Source organism: Capricornis sumatraensis, chromosome 2 (genome assembly GCF_032405125.1).
Source record: "Capricornis sumatraensis isolate serow.1 chromosome 2, serow.2, whole genome shotgun sequence".
NCBI classification, from domain to species: domain Eukaryota; kingdom Metazoa; phylum Chordata; class Mammalia; order Artiodactyla; family Bovidae; genus Capricornis; species Capricornis sumatraensis.
In genome coordinates this window covers 208,888,253-208,908,430 of record NC_091070.1, presented here as the reverse complement: position 1 = coordinate 208,908,430, position 20,178 = coordinate 208,888,253, and positions in this window count along the sequence as shown.

The window sequence follows — 20,178 nt, the reverse complement described above, 5'->3', positions numbered from 1 at the left end:
AACAAGCAACTCTCTGTCCTTCAGCAAGTGACCCCTCAGCCTTCTCTCCCTGGTGCTGAGTTACCCCTGTGCCTTTCACCTGTCTGGAGCTACAGCAGTGGTCCCCGACAAGCTGGCAGACCCGGCGTGGCCCTCCGGGCTTGGCGGGAGAAAAGGAAGTAAGGCTTCCCCCAGCCACAGAAACTCTGACACAGCAGGCCCGGCGGGCCTGGCCTTTGTGAGAGGATAAAAGAGGCAGCGATGCCCGCCCTGGCCAGAGACACAGAGAATGGGGATAATCCCCCAGCCCAGCGAGAGCCAGGTCTCTGGACCTGCTGGCCCGGGTGATGGGGGCAGGGGGAACCGGTCCCTCCCCAGTGAAATGTGTCAGGGAAGTTGGAGCCCAACCTGGGAGTCAAGAGATGAAAGCCCCCTTCCCACTCCCAGCTTGCTTCACACTTTCACAACGAGGCCTGCACATGCGCTGGCCCACACGCTTGCTGCACACGCACCCATACTCAGGCAGGGACGGGAGGAAACAGCGAGTCTTCAGGAAGCTTTGGAGACGCCAGGGAAGCATCGCTCTCCCACTGGCTGGTTAAGATGCCTTGAAAGAATCCCTTAGCCTCTCTGTTTCCCCATCTATGAAATGGGGATAAATACGCCTGCTTCACAGGTTTGCTCTGAGAGTTGTCTGCGTTTCAGCCTAACTAATGAGAAAGTTGAAACACTTGAGTGAAAGTGCCCTTCCCAACCCTGTCCCAGTCTTTCCCCCTTCGCCTCCAGGGAGGCCCCAGGGAGCCCACCTGCATGGGAGATAAATCATTATCCCACGAGGGAGTTCAGCAACCCCTCCTCGGTCTCTCCCACTGGCTTTGAAGGCCAGACACACTCAAGTGGTTAAGCTGCCTGTGAGAAGTGTTTACACGAGACTGATGGATCCCACCTGGAGCCGTGGCCGGAGCCTGTGGAGATGCCCCCAGCCACCCCCAAGTGCCCCGTCAGCTGCCAGCCCCCACCTGCCCCTCCAGTACTCCCTGTGTGACCTGCCAGAACCTTCCCATCTGCCCCAGCCCCCACCACACTCTTCCATCACCCACAGATTACAGACATCTGGCTGAGTGTATCAAACTGGGGTCTTCAGTCCCAGAGGCTGGCCATCGACCACAATGGTTAAGGGCATAAACATCAGAGTCAGGCTGCCTGGCTTTGAATGTTGCCTCTGCTACTTATTAGCTATTACCTTATCCTGGTTGCTTAGCTGGTTTGAGCCTCAGTTTCTTTATCAACAGGAGAGTGGTGGTTCTTTTTATAGCTTAAATGAGTTAATATATGAAACTGCTTAGAATGGTGCCTGGCACACTAGAACTCAATAAATGTTGCAATTTCTTCCACCAAGACTATATTTTGTGTCTACATTCCAATGGTCATCTAAAAAGCAAAAAGACAGTTTTCATACCATCTGGATACCAATCGTAACACTGAGCACAATGATGCAATTTCCATATTTGCATTTATCTTTATGGTTGATTGCCTTGGCCCCAGGGATCACTCAGAGTGATATGGTTAACCTCTAATGCTGGCCTTTCTCACACTAAGGTCTGAGGACCCTGGCAGATACATTCTCAGGGTGCCCTGAGTCTTTCCACCTGACAAATACTGAAGAAGACTACACCGGAAAAAGCTGGTGTTAAATCCTGGGTCTGTGAGGCTTTTGGTCTCACTGTGTGCCTGGGGTCCTGGGGCAGAACAGATCTATGCATCTCTGCACTCCATGCGCCTGCAGGGCAAGGCGCTTCCGAGTTCAGCTCCCGAGTTCAGCTCCGTCGCTGCTCAGTCATGTCCGCCTCTTTGCAACCCCATGGACTACAGGACGCCAGGCTTCAGGGCTCAGCAAAGGCTAGCCCACTTCCTCCACTACCCTCTACTTCCCTCTGAATTCCCCCTCAGTCCTCCCCGGTCTCAGCTTTCAGTCTGGTCCCTGCCAGGCTCACCCAACCTTTGCCAGGGAGGATCTTCAGACCCACTCCCACCTGTATCCCCACCAATCTCAGCAGGGAAGCAGGAAGGAGGCTCCAGATCTGAATTCCACTGGAAAAGTGGCTCTGGCCTTCCTCGACCATCATGGGATGGGATGCGTTTCAGTACAGAATCAACCCTCCAAAGGAGTTGTGTTCACTCTGTCAGGGATACAAGCAACAGATGGGAAGGCTGCAGAGTGTGGAGGGGGTGAACTGGAAGACAGACGCCCCATCTAAAGGGAGAATCTGCTATTCCATTCCAGCTGATTGTTGATGGGCCCGAAGACTGGCTGCACATTACTAGATCTTCTGGTTTTTTTTAAGTTGAAAACTCTGGATTGCATGTGATATCTGATTTTAAAAGCAGGACAGGTCTCAGACTAGAAGTATCGCAGTAGCAAGCCTCAGAAGATCCCAGGCCTCCGACTCCACTTCCCTCCAGAGAAGAAGTTCCCACCCTCTTCACCCCCACCCACACACGTGCAGTGGTACACACAGCCACCCACAGTGGGGCCACAGCTGAGAGAGGGGATAGGAGCTAATGACTTTCTTTTAAGCAGCCTGCCTCATTTCTATTGGCTCCTCTGGCTGATTTCCTTTGCCCCCTGGGCTACAAGGCACAGGCAGGTTCTTTTGGGAGGCCCGTCGCTCTGCACCGGCAGAGCCAGCAATGGGAACTGCTGGCAGTGACCACGGGCTCAGGCATCCGTGGGGGTGAGGAAGGCACTTTGTCTCTGCCAGGGTTGGGGCGAGGGATCCACATTCATGGCATGCCTGCACCACCTGTCACAGGAGGTTCTCATTGACTCCTCACCACAATGCTAGGAGGAAAATACAGTTGTTCCCACTTTATGGGCAGGGAGAGGTTAGGGTCTCGGGGCACAAACAGTCAGTGAGCTGCTCAGTGTTTGCTGCTCAGGAAGGGACCAAGGGCAGAGCAAGAGGCGGGGAGCTGAGAGGTGCAGGGCATGACCCAGCTTGAGGAAGGAGTGGGAGGCAGGGGCAGAGCTGGGGGCCAGGGAGAGAGGCCCGCCTACTAGGTGGTCCAGGAGGGGAGGACACACTGGGGAGGGGGACACGGCCGAGGGGTGGGCCGCAGGGCGGAGACTCAACGTCCCCAGAAGTTTGCAATCTTTCATCTTCTTCCCTGCAACACTATTTGGATAAATTGGTACTCGGTCCGGGGCCGGATACAGACCCAAAAATGTAAACCATTCCGATAATTTCTCATTAGCTTTCCCCGGGACCAGCTACTGGTGGAGAGGGCTGGCCGGCGGGGGGCAGAATTGCTGGGCTGGGGGCGGGACCAAGTACGTGCGCGCCCGACCTGTGTCAGCCAGAGCCAGGCCAGGTGTGAGGGTCGACCCAACCCCCGCTTCCCGACACCAAGAGGCAGCGGGGAAAGGTTCCGTCACGTCCCTCCATCACGACTCTGAGCGCTGAAAGTCTTCCTATCATCCAGAGAGGTCCAGCAGGTGCAGGGGGGAGGGGAGGTGGACCTGAAGTCCCCCGACTGGCACCCCCACCCCCCCCCCAAATCCAAGAGAACTCTCCAAGTCTGAGAGGCGGGCTTCACAAGAAAACCCTTGCCCCAAGCGCGCGAGCTGGCTCTCCTGGGAGCCCTGGCTTAACACACAGCGGCCACCTCTCCCCAACCAAGCAAGACGGTCCCTCAGTACCCGAACCCTCGGGACAGTGAACCGCGCCGCCTCGCAGCGCCCCGAGGGGCGCAGCACACATCGTCTGCCACGTCGGACCCGGGCCCGGGCTCCGGCACTGGGGGTCTGGGGATGGTAACTGGGAGCCGCGGGATTCGGGGGAATCCAAGGTGAAGACACCAGGAATCAAGAGCTTCTGCTTCGGGGGCTTGGGGTGGGGGGCGGTGGAGAATAGGTCTGGTGGATTTGGGGAGTTCGAAACTCCGAGCGAGGACGATCGCAGGGGGTTGCGGGGTTGAGGGCGGCATCGCCAGGAGGCTGCCTACAGGCTTGAGGGATGCTAAGGCTGGGGCGGCAGGACTTGCAGAAGGAGCCCCAAAAGGTGCCCTCTTCCGCCCTCGCTGATTCGAGAGCAGTCAGAAGTCCCCTGCCTCTCACGGTCTCCCCCCACCCCGGCACTCATCTCGGCCAAGCCCCGACGAGAGGGCCCACGGAGCCCCAGGTCCCAGGGGAAGGGGGCGCTAAGGAGGAGGACGGGGCAGCTCCCGGGGGGACTCACCTCCGCGCTGCCAGCCGCGGCGGGCGCAGGCCCGGGAAGGGTGAGGGCGCGGCCGGCTCACCCGCCCGCCGCGGAACTGTCCTGGGCGCCCAGCGCGCCCGCGCTCCGCCCGCCGGTTTCCAAGTTGCTCAATCTGCGGGCGGCTCACGCCCTCCGGGGCCAGCGCCCCACCCGGCGCATCGGTCCTCCGGGGCAGCCCGGTTCGGCCCTCCTCTCCACAGTCCCCACTCGGGCGATCCGCGCCGGGCTCTCCGCCCGCGCTGGGGCTCTCCGTTGCGCTTCGGCTCCGCCGGAGCTCCCAGCCGGGAGAGGGGCTAGTCCTCGGCGCGCACGAGGGAGGGAATCCCCCCCCCCCCTTTTCAGTCCCACCCCCGAGCCGGCCCCCCTTCCCGGGATCCGCAGCAAAAAACGGACTGGAGCGCCAGGCCTGGGAGTGCGTCGCCCCCCTCCCGCACGCCCTTGCCCTCAGCTGGGGCGCTGCGCTCGGAGCGCAGGGCTGGCAACTGCACCCTTGGTCTGGACTGGCGCAGAGGCTCCGTCCTGCCTCCTCTCCTGCCCCTACCCTGCCTCCCCGGCGATTCCAAGCTGCCAGAGCACTGGCGCAGTTGCAGGCATCCTGGGGTCAGAACAGGCCCGTGAGCCTACCAAAACCTCAGTTTCCCATCAGGAGCCTGGAAAGAGACAAGGATCAGGCTCCGAGGGAGTCTGGGGTCCCGCCCACACTCTCCTCTTCTCAGCAGTCAACTCTTCAGAGCATCTTCCCAGTTCAGAGGAAATGTGACCTCCAGGGAACCCAGGTGAGGACCCTCCACTGGGAGCTGGTGCAGGATAGATCTTGAAGCAAAGCCTAGATACCAAATCCCTGCTCCAACACGTACCAGCTGTGTGGCCATTCCTAAATTACTTAACCTCTCTGAGCTTCAGAGCTCTCGTCTGTTTTGAGAGGCAGTGAAATGAAGGATGCAAGTGCCCGGTAAAATGGTAGGAACCATGCTAATGTTTGTGGGATGGGTCTTGAAGGGCTGCTGACACCTGTAGTGACCCAGATGCTGTTGAAGTCAAGCCTGAAGGAGAGAAGGAGGGAGACTCACTTCTTGGGGTGCCAAACAGCATTCTTCAGCATCACTTCAGATTGGGTAAAGGGAACTGGGCTAAAACTGTAGTTAGCACGAGTTAAGTTAGAGCAGAAAAGCTATACTGATGTGTGTGTGGGGGGGTGGTAGGGGTGGTGAGTAATCAAGACAGGCTGTGGACTCTCCTTCTCCGGGGAGGAAGGGGGAGCACTGACTATGGAGACAAGGGCCCAGGGTCATTTACAGTGACAGGGGGATGGATGGAATGACCTCTGGTGTATTATGATGGGCAGGCAGCAGAGATGGTGGATGGATGGCCAGAGAAAGCAGAGCATTGGGTCCTAAATACCAGGGTCTGGGCTCATTCGATCAGATCTTTGCCAAGTTTGCAGGGGGCAAACAGCCATTTCTGAGTTTGGTCCTGGGTCCCATCCACCACCCCAGCCCCATTCCCTCCCCTCTGCCCTCAGCCTCTTCTCCATCACGCCGGCCCTTGGCTCCGCACTGTGCCTAATCAAACAGCCCCAAATGCTGAAAACTCAATGTTTATTTTATTTTATTTTTTTTACACACTTGCATAACTCCCTGACAAGCCACGCCAGGCGTTGGGCTTTTTGTTTGGTTTTATTTTGTTGCATTTAGGGGGAAAAAAGAGAGAGAGCGAGAGAGAGAATGAATAACACAAACCACCCAGCCCTAGAAGCAGTCCCAGGCCAGGCAGTGGGTCGGGTTTCCTGCCTGAGGAAAAGTCTGTGGGAGTTGGGGGTGGGGGGGCTCACTACTAGGCTCAGGAATGAGCAAGCAAGGGAAGAAAGCCACCTGGGTCAGAGAAGATAATGAATTAGAACCATGTGACAAAAATGGGTGAATAATAAAGACCATTTCTTGTGCACCTAATATATGCCAAGCACTGTGCTTTGCATCTAAATTCTGTTACCTAATTTTGCAACCATTTTACTTTCTTTCTTTTTTCTTACAAATGTGAATTCGAAGCCTCAGAGACATCAAGTAATTTGCTCAGAGGCAAACAGCCTGTAAGTGGCCAGTCCAGTTTTCATTATGTTAAATGACTTGTAATTTCCCTGAAAGTGTCATATTGCCCTGAGTTTGTGCATGCTGGTCTTTCTGCCTAGAAAGGCCTTCTCTGACCTTTCTCTTACCAGCCTTCAAAACGCCTGCGTGAAGTTTCACCCAGCCACCTTGCACGTCCACCTCTGGACTTCATGCAGAGCTATTCGTCACTCATCACTGGCCTGCAATTATCTCTCCCGCTGCAGTGTGAGCCCCTTAAGGACAAATGTTGCATCTGATTCAGCCTTGTGATCCCCGCACCACAAGCATACTTAACTAATGTTTGGTATGGCCATGACTGCATCTTTTGTAGTTCCTACAAGCTTATTCAGATGATGTCCCAGGTCACTATTTCTATTAACCCAGGCCAAGATCATCATTCTTATTAGAAGACCTAAGGTCAGTGGGCTCAGTCAGGGCAGTAGCTCCTAGAGATTAGTGAAATTCTTCATAATTCATGTCATCCTCTGCCAGGCAAGAACTGTTCTACCACCTGCAGTGTCCTTGTCAATATACTTCCAGCTGCAAGAAACAGAAGACCAACTCACAATGTTAGACAGCAGGGTGGTGTATTATCTCATGTATTGGGAAGAGCTGATGAGCCACACACATCAGATTCTGTCTTCTAGTCTCATTCCACCGCCCTCAGTGTCTTGGCCACTATCCTCATGATCCCAAGATGGCTGCAGCAGCTCCAGACACTGCATCTTCAATCAAGTCCAGCAACCACTTAAAGAGTTATGTGGCGTTTGAAAATGGTTTAAAGGATAATATTTGAGTTGTTTTATCCCAATTTAAAAAATTTTAAAGGAGCTAACTGGATCACATGCCCACTACGGAACAAACCACAGACAAGAAGGATGATGCTACTAAAATTAGCATAGACCAGTCAGGATTTACTTGAACTATGAGGGAAAGAGTGCTCACAGACAAAAGCAAAACTGACAGCTCTGAAGAAGGGGAGACAGGCTTTTGGGTAGGCAACCAACAGTGCTTGTGATCATACTGTGACTCAAAGAAAAGATGACTTTGTTATTGTCAATTTATTGTAGACTTTCTTGCAAACCTTAGTTTCTGTGACCGCATTGTCCTCTGAGATCGTGTCTTCTGTCTCTCTTTCACGGAGGCAATATAGGATAGTGCTTTAGTGCACAGACACTGGTATTAGCCTTGTTGGAGTTCAAAGCCTATCTCTACCACCAACTAGCCCAATGTCCTTGGGCCAGTCACTTCACCTCCCTGAGCCTCAATGCCCTCATCTGTAAAATGGGTATAGAAACACTATGCCCCACCACAGCTCTTATGGGCCTAACATAAGGTGATGCATTTAAATAAAGAGCTCACAGCAGGACTTTCCAGGTGGCCCAGTGGCTAAGAACCTGCACTCCCAACTAAGACATGGCACAGCCAAACAAATAAATCAGTTCAGTTCAGTTCAGTTGCTCAGTCATGTCCAACTCTTTGCAACCCCATGGACCACAACACGCAAGGCCTCTCTGTCCATCACAACTCCCGGAGTCCACTCAAACCCATGTCCATTGAGTCGGTGATGCCATCCAACCATCTCATCCTCTGTCATCCCCTTTGCCTCCTGCCCTCAATCTTTCCCAGCATCAGGGTCTTTTCAAATGAGTCAGCTCTTCGCATCAGGTGGCCAAAGTATTGGAGTTTCAGCTTCAACATCAGTCCTTCCAATGAACACTCAGGACTAATCTCCCTTAGGATGGACAGGTTGGATCTCCTTGCTGTCCAAGGGACTCTCAAGAGTCTTCTCCAACATCACAGTTCAAAAGCATCAGTTCTTCGGCGCTCAGCTTTCTTTATAGTCCAACTCTCACATTCACACATGACTACTGGAAAATCCATAGACTTAACCAGATGGACCTTTGTTGGCAAAGTAATGTCTCTGCTTTTTAATATGCTGTCTAGGTTGGTCATAACTTTCTTTCCAAGGAGTAAGCGTCTTTTAATTTCATGACTAAAGTCAACTATATAAAATACAAAACTCACGCAGTGCTAGGAATCATACTGACTACTTAGTAATGCTAGTTTTTATAATTAGCTGTAATTTTGTCCTGTCACTGATAAATATTAACTGCTATTGTATCCCAGGCATTGGGCTGGGAATGGAGGATAGATAAATGGATATCAAGGAATTCCCTGGTGGTCCAGAGATTAGGACTCAGCACTTTCATTACCGTGGCCCCGGGTTGAATCCCTGGTCAGAAAACTAGGATCTCACAAGCTGCATGTGCAACCAAAAAGAGAGAGGGAAATGGGTATTATACTATCTTTCTAAGGTGTTTCTGGTCTAGTAGGGGATACATTTATAAGACCAGGTAGATGAGGAAGACTGATGGCTCAATGAAAGGGGCAATCGTGACTCTTTGAGGGCATCAGAGAAGATTCTCCAAAGAGGAAATTCTTGCTTGAAAGACTTGACATTTTCTAATCATGAGAGAATGGGAGATTTAAAAGGTGTTCTAGGCAGAGGGAATGGTGTATGCAAAGGCCCAGAGGCCTGATGAATCATGGTGCCCTTAGGGGCATAAGTTATCCTCCTTTGTAGGGATTTAGGATGAGAGGTGAGAAGTAGGGCAGCAGGTGAGATCCTTCCAGAAGGGCCTTGTGTACCAGGCTAAAGAGCAGGGGCTTCACCTCAAGGGCAGTGGGGCTTATGACATGGGTAAGAGGCAGGATGGAGTTGTACTTTAGAAGAAGTCTCTGGCAGCTCTTTTGTAAAAAAAATATTTATTTTTTTAAATTATTTACTCTTTGGCTGCATGGGTCTTAGTTGCAGCATACAGGATCCATAGTTGTGACATTCAAATTCCTCGTTGAAGCATGTGGGATCTAGTTCCTGACCGGGAATCGAACCTGAGCCCCTTGCACTGGAAGCAGAGAGTCTTAGCCACTGGACCACCAGGAAAGTCCCTGGCAGCTCCGGTGACGGCTGAATTTGAAGCAGAGAGCCTGGAGGGGGTTAGCAGTCCCAGTGAGAGATGGTAAGGAGGGAAATTCCCTAGAACACAGCTCTGCCCCTCCTCTTTCCTTGCTCGGTCCTCCCTGCCTGAGGGCCAGTGTGTCCTCTGGAAGCCCGCTCCCACCACAAGCCCACCCTCCCAGAGTCTCTGATTTGTAGAGAGCTCGGGCTCCCCTAACACACCCCTTGGGATGCCGCAGCTCTCACCCCTTGGGGTCTGGAAAGCCACTCCTTCCTTTCCTCCCCTTGCCCGCCCTGTATGGTCCTCCCTCTACCGTCCTGGGAACTTCCGGTTCTTCTCCATTCTTGCTGCTCTGCCTCCCTCCCCTCCTCACCAGGGTTTCCTGCCCTCCAGTGGTGTCTTTGGTTACCCAGGACTTTGATGTCTGTCTCAAGGTGCTCTTTTCCATCACAGGCACAACCATCATCTCGGGGACCTCATGCTCCATGTCAGTGCCACTTTCAACACCTCCCAGACCTCCCAGTGTCAACAGTCCCTTCAGCCTCCTGTCCACAGGGCCATTCCCTCTTGGCCTCACCTGAACTGCTTCATCTCTGAGATCCTAGGCACCCCCATCAGGCCCACACGAGACCCTCTTCCCCCTAATTCAGGTTCTTAATGTTTCAACTACTCGATCATGATTTCTGCCCTGTCCTTGCCTCAACATCTTCCCTGTCCTGCAAACCCTCCACCCCTTCCCACTGAGTTCTGGAGGAGAATCTTCCCGGCTAATCTGCGAGCTTCCACTGGGCTCACAGCTACGGGTATCCACCCCTCGAGCCACCCAGCCTTATCAAGACACCTGAGACAGCCAAGAGTGACTCCTCTCATTTCCTGTCCCTAAAAGTAAACTCGTGGGACTTCCCTGGTGGTCCAGTGGCTAAGACTTCATGCTCCCAACGCAGGGGGCCCAGGTTTGATCCCTGTTTGGAGAGCTAGATCCCACATACCGCAACCAAGAGTTTGCATGCTGCAGCTGAAAGATCCTGCATGCCGCAACTAAGACCCAGCACAGCCAAATAAAATAAATACTTTTTAAAAGCACACACATAAAAAAACTAAACTCGTGACCCCCTACCTAGAACCTCTTTCCCTTCAGATTTCTCTTTGGTAAATAGCGGTGAACCTGATAAACAGGAAACTGGGAGTTGTTTTTCATTCTTCTTCTCTCACCTCCCACATTCACTCCGTCAGCAAATTATGTCGGTTCTACCTCCAGACCATTTCCCAAACCCATCCACTGCTCACTTCTCTCTACCTTTTATGCCATCTTTGCGGCTTACCTGGCCCACCCGTAAGTATCTCTGACAACTGCCCCTCTGTCCCCACCCCCAACACAGCCTTCACACAGTAGCCAGAAAAAACTTTAAAATTTGTAAAGCAGATCCCATCACTCACTCCCCTGCTTAAACCTTCCAGTGATTTTCCATCGCACTTAGAATCAAATCCAAACACCATCCCTTATAAGGCCACATCCCTCCAGCTTCATCTATCGCCTCTCTCTTAGCTTCAGTTTTACCAAGCTTCTTTCAGCTCTCTGATCACTCCAAACTCTTTCTTGTCGCAGGGCCTTTGCACAGGTCCCTTGTCAGCTCACACTTCCCACAGCCCTTCACGTGGGCAGCTTCTTTTCTGCCTCCCAATCTCAGTTTAAACATCGTTTTGTTCAAAGGGCCTTTCCTGACCTCTCCATCCAAGTGGTTCCCTTAATAGTATTCCCTATCATAGTTTCCTTTCTGTTTCAGTGGATGCTGTATTTTTTTATCTATTAAAAAATTTAATTATGAATTAAAAACATTTTTATTGAAGTACAGTTGATTTACAATGCTGTGTTAGTTTCTGCTGTACAGTAAAGTGGGTCAGTCATACATCCAGTCCTTTTCAGATTCTATTCCCCTTCAGGTCATTACGGAGTATTGAGAAGACTTCCCTGTGCTATATAACAGGCCCTTATCTGTTACCCATTTTATACAGTAGTGTGTGTATGTCAATCCCAATCTCCCAGTTTATCCCTCCCTGCCCTTCCCTCCTGGGTGTTCATTGGAAGGAATGATGCTAAAGCTGAAACTCCAATCCTTTGGCCACCTGATGCGAAGAGCTGACTCATTTGAAAAGACCCTGATGCTGGGAGGGATTGGGGGCAGGAGGAGAAGGGGACGACAGAGGATGAGATGGCTGGATGGCATCACCGACTTGATGGACATGGGTCTGGGTGGACTCCGGGAGTTGGTGATGGACAGGGAGGCCTGGCGTGCTGCGGCTCATGGGGTCGCAAACGGTCGGACACGACTGAGCTACTGAACTGAACTGACCCTTCCCTCCTGGTAACCATAAGTCTCTACATCTGTGACTGTTTCTGTTTGTAAGTAAGCTCATTTGTGCCACTTTTTTAGATTCCGCATGTAAGCAGTGTCATATGGTGCTTGTCTTTCTCTGGCTGACTTCACTCAGCATGACAGTCTCTAGTGGACGTTGTATCTTGTATTTTGTAGTCATTCACTCGCTGTCTCCCCTGTGGGACTTGAGCTCCCATTGCTCGCATGTGAAGAGCCTTCTTCCTTTGGTGGTCCTTGCCTTCCCCGCATGACCCATTGCTAAGGTCACCAGCAACCTCCTAATTGCCGAATTCTGTAAGTCCTTTGTCTTTCTTTTCTCTCTTGCTGCAACGTAATGTATTTATTTATTTTGGCCTCACCATGTGACTTGTGGACTCTTAGTTTCCTGACCAGGGATCAAACCTGTGCCCCCAGCAGTGGGCGCTCAAAGTCCCAACCACTGGACTTCCCTCTCTGATACTCTCATTATCCCCTCTTTCTTAGAAGGTTTCTCTCCAGGGTCCTGGTTCCTGTTCTTTGTCCTTTGCCAACCTTTCTAACCAGCCCTAAAGGTTATTCCTGGCCCTATGTTCTTCTCTTTGACTAGGAATTCATATAGATAAAAAGCACAGTGTGTGATAGAAAAGTAAGTGTGAGGGTTAATTTTGTGCATCAACTTGGGAAGGCCGTGGTGCAAACATTATTCTAATTGTTTTTATGAAGCTATTTTTAAGATGAGATAAACATTTAAGACTTTGAGGAAAGCAGATTACTGCCATAATGTGGGTGGGTCTCATTCAATCAGTTGAAGGACTTAATAAAATAAAAACTGACCTCCAGTGAGCAAGAAGGAATTCTGCTAGCGTTTGGAATTGAACTACAACAGCAACGCTTTCCTAGGCCTGCCTCCAGCCTACCCTGGTGATTTTGGATTTGCTATATCTGCAATCATGTGAGCCAGTTCCTTACACTACACACACACACAGAGAACACACTGGTTCTGCTTCCCTGGAGAGCTCCACTAATACGGTTAACTAAACGTACATCATGAGAAACGCTGGGCTGGAAGAAGCACAAGCTGGAATCAAGATTGCCCGGAGAAATATCAATAACCTCAGATATGCAGATGACACCACCCTTATGGCAGAAAGTGAAGAGGAACTAAAAAGCCTCTTGATGAAAGTGAAAGAGGAGAGTGAAAAAGTTGGCTTAAAGCTCAACATTCAGAAAACGAAGATCATGGCATCTGGTCCCATCACTCCATGGGAAATAGATGGGGAAACAGTGGAAACAGTGTCAGGCTTTATTTTGGGGGGCTCCAAAATCACTGCAGATGGTGACTGCAACCATGAAATTAAAAGACGCTTACTCCTTGGAAGGAAAGTTATGACCAACCTAGATAGCATATTAAAAAGCAGGGACATTACTTTGCCAACAAAGGTCCGTCTAGTCGAGGCTATGGTTTTTCCTGTGGTCATGTATGGATGTGAGAGTTGGACTGTGAAGAAAGCTGAGCGCTGAAGAATTGATGCTTTTGAACTGCGGTGTTGGAGAAGACGCTTGAGAGTCCCTTGGAGTGCAAGGAGATCCAACCAGTCCATTCTGAAGGAGATCAGCCCTGGGTGTTCTTTGGAAGGACTGATGCTGAAGCTGAAGCTCCAATACTTTGGCCACCTCATGCGACAAGTTGACTCATTGGAAAAGACCCTGATGCTGGGAGGGATTGGGGGCAGGAGGAGAAGGGCACGACAGAGGATGAGATGGCTGGATGGTATCACTGACTCAATGCACATAAGTCTGGGTGAACTCTGGGAGTTGGTGATGGACAGGGAGGCCTGGCGTGCCTGGGGTTTCATGGGGTTGCAAAGAGTTGGACACAACTGAGCGACTGAACTGACTCAACTGAAATGTTAACTAAAACATCTCCCAAACTCTTTTCCTTAGTGAGATCATCCTCACAGGTCCAAACATGTTGGGCCTGAGGGTCAGGGCACCCAGATTCTAGTTCCGGGTCTCCCATTCGCTGGCTGGGTGACCTTATCCGAGTCCCTTGACACTTCTAAACTTATTTCTCCCACGACCTTTCCCGTATCAATAAACAGCACCTCCAGCACCCAACCGCTAAAGGTAAAACCCAAAGCATCCTGGGCTGCCATCTCCTACTCCCTCCATCTGATCCATCAACAAGCTGTTGCACTTCTGCCTCCAGAGGGTGTCTGGATCCAGGCACTGGGCTCCATCTCTCCTCCCATCACCCTGGTCCAGGCACTGTCATCTCCTGCCTGGTGATGCTGGTCTCCCCGCTTCCCTTTTGTCCCCACAATCCACAGCAGCCAGGGTGATTTAAAAAAAACAAAAACAAATCAAATCAGGGACTTCCCTAGTGGTCCATTGGCTAACACTCCATGCCCTCAGTGCAGGGGGCCTGAGTTCTATCCCTGGTCAGGAACCTAGATCCCACATGCTGCAACAAAGAGTTCTCATGCCAGAACAAAGACTGAAGATCCTGGGTGCTGCAACCAAGACCTGGTGCAGCTAAATATATAAATGTTTCCTTTTAAAAATCAAATCATAGCACTTGTATGAGTTTCCTCTTGCTGCTCTAACAAAGTAGCACAACTTCAGTGGCTTAAAGTAACATGAACGCGTTATCTTATGCTTCTAGGAATCAGCAGCCCAGTATAAGTGGTTAGGGCTTCCTTCCTTCCGGAGGCTCTGTTTCCTTGCCTTTTCATCTTCTAGAGGCCACCCACATTCCTTGGCTCATCGCCCCTTCCTTGCATCACTTTGACCTCTGGTTGCTGTCATCACATTTTGTTCTCTGAGCCTCCTGCTTTCCTTTTATAAGGATCCCTGTGATTATACAGGGCCCACCTGGATGATTCGAGATTATCTCTGCATGTTAATGATAGCTGTGAAATCCCTTTTTCCAGGTCAGGTAACACATTCACCGTTTTGGGAGATTAGCAAGTTGGCATCTCTAGGGGGCTGTGTACCATGGCACTCTTAAATCTTCCGACTGCACTTAGAATTAAGGTCAAACATTTCCACAAATATCCTTGGTGGCTGCCCCTGCTTGCTGACTCTGCCCGTGGTGACCTCTTGCTTTCCTCTGAGAGCCCCAAACCTGATCCTGCTGGATAGTCTTTCTCTTCCTTTTTCTTCTTCCTTGAACGTTCTTCTTGCAAGTCCACACGTGGCCTATCCTTCTCATCATTTGTCTCGGCTCAAATGTCACCTCCTTGGAGAGGCTTTCTCCTGCCTAAAGGAGCTCTGAAAGGCCATTTTGTATCATTTTCTTCATAGCCGTTTATTGCTTTATTTTCTCTTTTTCTCTCTCTCTCTCTTTTTTTTTCCTCTTCCAATGAGTCAGCTCTTTGCATCAGATGGCCAAGATATTGGAGCTTCAGCTTCAGCATCAGTCCTTCCAGTGATTATTCAGAGTTGATTTCCTTTAGGATTGGCTGCTTTGATCTCCTTCCAGGACCTTTAAGGCTTCGTTTTCTCCCACCCAGTCCCTCCCAGACCCCAGAGAACTCTTATCTATCTTCCCTTCCCGCCCACCAGCTAGAATCCCCAGATAATCACTTGACCCAACCTCTTGCCTATGCTCTCAGCATCCTTGCTCCTTTGGGTATTCTGCTGCACCAGCTCAGCAAAATCACAACCCACATCAGTCCAGATGTTAACCTTCTTTGCTCCAAACGCAGGTTGATGAGCGTTACCAGGGGAAGTCACCCAGCCTGGAGACAGGTGCCACTGGGTATTCCTGGTCTCCAACCTCTCCTGGGTCCTCAGCACTGCCCAGCGAACCCTTCACGATCCCAGTGACCTGTCTGTGACATCCAATTTCTGGTATGGCCTCAATCTACCATGCATACATTGCTCTGAGACAATTAGAACCTCAGGTGCACAGCGTTTTATTTCTGCCTGATAGTTTCTTATCTATCATTTATTTGTTTGTTGTTTGTCTCCCCCATGGGAATATAGGCACCTTCAAAGCCAAGCTTTTGTCTCTCCAGTATCCCCAGCACTGGAATTCAACTAGAATTTGTAGAACGCGTTCAGTTCAGTTCAGTTCAGTCGCTCAGTCACGTCCGACTCTTTGCGACCCCATGAACCGCAGCACACCAGGCCTCCCTGTCCATCACCGACTGCCGGAGTCTACCCAGACCCATGTCCATTGAGTCGGTGATGCCATCCTACCATCTCATCCTCCTTCGTGCCCTTCTCCTCCTGCCCCCAATCCCTCCCAATATCAGGGTCTTTTCAAACGAGTCAGCTCTTCGCATCAGGTGGCCAAAGTATTGGAGTTTCAGCTTCAGCATCAGTCCTTCCAATGAACACCCAGGACTGATCTCCTTTAGGATGAACAGGTTGGATCTCCTTGCAGTCCAAGGGACTCTCAAGAGTCTTCTCCAACACCACAGTTCAAAAGCATCAATTCTTCTGTGTTCAGCCCTCTTTATAGTACAACTCTCACATCCATGCATGACCACAGGAAAAACCATAGCCTTGACTAGATGGACCTTTGTTGACAAAGTAATGTCTCTGCTTTTTAATATGCTATCTAGGTTGGTCATAACTTTCCTTCCAAGGAGTAAGCGTTCAGTTCAGTTCACTTCAGTCACTCAGTCGTGTCCGACTCTTTGTGACCCCATGAATTGCAGCACGCTAGGCCTCCCTGTCCATCAGGAACTCCCAGAGTTCACCCAAACTCACGTCCATCAAGTCGGGGATGCCATCCAGCCATCTCATCCTCTGTCGCCCCCTTCTCCTCCTGCCCCCAATCCCTCCCAGCATCAGAGTCTTTTCCAATGAGTTGACTCTTCGCATGAGGTGGCCAAAGTACCAGAGTTTCAGCTTCAGCATCATTCCTTCCAAAGAACACCCAGGACTGATCTCCTTTAGAATGGTTGGATCTCCTTGCGTTAGTGAGCCTCAATTTCCTCATCTTTTCAATGGGTAAAATAATACCTTCTGTTTCATCAGTTTACTTTGAGGAGTAAATGAGATAATAATAGCTATCTTTTTTGTTGTTGCCAATAATGAGCCAAGCACTACACTAGGCACTTAAGATGGGATGTTCTTGTGTTAGTTCAATGTCATTTGGTGGCAAAGAACAGAAACCCTCTAAAGCCAGCACAAGGGAAAGGAGGCTGATCAGAATGCTACCTCCACTAACCTCATGAGGATCCAAGGAGGGGAATGAAATGCAGAAGAGACAGGATGTCTCCTGGGAACAAGAAGGGTGACAGTCATCACTCTCCATCTGTCCCTCTATGGGGTCACCTGGTCCCTTATTACCACTTCTGTCTGGGCAGGTGTGTCTTCTTTCTGAAGACTGGCTTGCACAATGCCACTCATGGCCCAACCCACCTTCAATATTTTCTTCTGGCCAAACCATCTGGCTTGCAGGATACCAGAGGCAGAACCCACACTCCTGCAAAGAAAGCACTCAGCCCTAACCACTGGACCACCAGGGGCTTCTCCAAACTTTGCCAATGTGTCTTTCTTTGATGACTGATAAGATGGAATCTATTTTGCAAATGTCTACCGCTAAACATGTATAATTTCCCACTCTGTGACTTGATAGCGTGGCTGCCCAGCTTCTACTCCTGTCTCCCAGGGTCCCAAGCCATTCCAGGGAGAGGTGTTTACAGGCCCTCAGTTGACTCTATTATTGACCCCTGGTACAAACACCTGTGGGCCGGATGATGAGGTCATGGGGCACATGTGGCTTCGGGAGGGATTGTGGATAGAGGACAATTCTTAAAGGGGTGTGACCGGACAGGCACCCCAGCACCCCAAAACACAGCTGACATAAACCAGAGCATATGGCACATCCCCAACAAACACTCTCCCTTCCCCAACTGCCCTGCCGACCTCCTAACCCAGAGCCCTGTGGCTCCTCCATATATCTCTCTCCAGCTTGGTTCTCCTATCCTACTATCAGTCAATACGTCCAGCTACCCACCATCTCTTCAAATCCAACCTACAAAGAGTCAGATCACTCCTCCCCTAGAAACAAGCTCACGTTCCTAGTGCCCCTGTCTCTGACCGGCTGCCCTCTTGCAGGAAGCCCGACTCTGATTCCCCGCGCCTCCTGTCCCGTGTCTCAGGCCATGGAAGCAGGGTGTGCCTTCCTGCACTTTCCCTGCTGTGGTTTGTCATCTCTGCGCCTCTGGTCTCCAGCACCAGAGAGTTAATGAGTGTTTGTTCTCTTACAGCATGGCAGGGCAAAGTGGCTAAACACAGAGCTTTGGAGCCAGACTGAGCTGGGTTCAAATCCCAACTCTGCCCGGTCAATTTTGTGACCTTGGCAAGTCTCTGGAGGTTGACAACTTCTGTTTCCTCATGTATAGAATGGAAGTAATTATAGCTCCCCCCCTTACAGGGTTGCTGGGAGAAATGACAGGATGCTTGTAAAGCAGGCAAATACATAGTTTCTCAGTGACTGATTGATTAGGATCAGCAGTGTGCTAGGAAAACACAGATAAGCAGGAAATGATCCCTGTTTTAAGAAGCCTGAAGTTTCTTCATGGCTCGGCGTTATTCACTGTGATAGCCTTTTGACTCCCTGCCTGACAAGGTCCTTCTGGCAATATACCAACTGTGAATTATAGTATGTAACATTAATTATGTATAACCAGCTCCTGGTTATGAGAGCAATTACGATCATTTAAAAAAGAAAGCAGGAGTAGACCCATCCTTTATCACCTCACTGTGATAGGACTCATACCTTCTGGGGATGCTGCTTTGCAGCAATTATGTCACTTGTCACGTACCATCAGCTGACATTTTGCAAGTATTGGGCTGTGTCATTAAAAATCTTTTGCTGCACCATTTTGAATGGCTTCTATAGATGATGTAGGCAATGGAAAAACATATATTTGCCCCTCTTCCAGTTTTAGACACTTGGGTGGGTATTTCCCCCCAAGATAAACAAGGCACAGTGGACATCACATGTCCACAGGCTCTGCCGCCCGTGGGGAAGTCACTTGAGGTCTGATGTCATATATTTGTTGGCTTTCTTAGCGCTCAACAATGCTGTGGGCTGGATGTGATCATCCGCACTGTTGTTTAGTCACTAGGTCACGGCTAATTCTTTTGTGACCCTGCGGATGATGGTCCATGAGGCTCCTCTGTCCATAGGATTTCCCAGGCAAGGATACTGGAGTGGGCTGTCATTTCCTTCTCCAGGGCATTTTCCTGACCCAGGGGTCGAACCCACGTCTCCTGCCTTGGCAAGTGGATTATTTTACCACTGAGCTGCCAGGGAAGCCCGTCTTCATTGTGCAGACAAGGACGGGGCCTGGTCACCCAGGCAGCCCTGCTCAGGTGCCACTGAAGACACCGAGGTTTGCACCCACCTCTCTGTGACTCACCACCCGGCTCAACCGTGTCGGTCAGGGCTGTGGACACGAGTTCTAACAGCGCGGCTGGTGCGCCTGCTTTGAATGATCTTCATTTACATTGTCAGCCTGCTTCCCAGCACCCAGAACCGTGCCCGGCATGTCACATGTGCCTGAGAAGTATTGAATGATGAGTAGAGAGAAGGTGGTTGTGTTTGAGGCTGTCCTTCTCATTATGATTTTACCTCCACTGGGTATTCTCTTTAAAGGAAAAAAAAAAAAAAAACTTTGCTAATTTGATAGGCAGAAGTGTTACCATTGCTTTAATTTGCCTTTCTTTGATGACTGATATGGATGGAATATATTTTACAAATGTCTACCACTAAACATTTATAATTTCTATCCTGTGAATTAAAAAAAATTATTGAGTAATAGTTGATATACAGTATTATATTCTGTCCTGTGAATTTTGTATCCATATCCCATTAATCTATTGAGCTCTTCGTGGGGAGTTTCCCCCTTAGGTTGTACGAGATTGATAGATGGAAAGAATATTCATTATTTGTTTGTCGTATCCATTGCAACTATTTCCCTCAGCCTGTCATTTGCCCCTTACTTCCAATTACATTATTTTTTCCCATGGGGTTCCTGGCTATGCATCTATCCTCCTGGTTAGCTCATGAGTCCCCCCAAATTGGCAACAACTTTCCCAAATCTCTCAGCTCCTTGTCAGGAGACTGAGCACGAGGCAGATTTCTAATAATTCCTTCTTCAGGGTCACACAACATTCAGCGTGCCTCACAGACACTGGCTTCCGTGGATCAGGAGCATCCCCACAGGGAAGATATTACTGTTTACAACTTTCTGACGAGGATACTGAGGCACAGAAAGGCTAAGTGCTCTGCCCGTGAGTGCTCAAGCCTGGATCTGAACTCAAATCGTCTGACTTGACGGCCGGTACTTCCTCCATCACACCGAGATGCTGACAGCAGGTACAGGCCCAAGCTCCTTTTTTCTTGTGAGTGTGTTGTTTTGCCCAGTGTCCATGAGAGACAGAGAGAGAGAGAGAGAGAGAGTGTTGTATGGGGTGAGGGAAGGGAATGAAATAAGGAAGAAGTTGGGACTGAGACTGGAAGGTAGAAGGCCTTGAATGCTACTCCAGG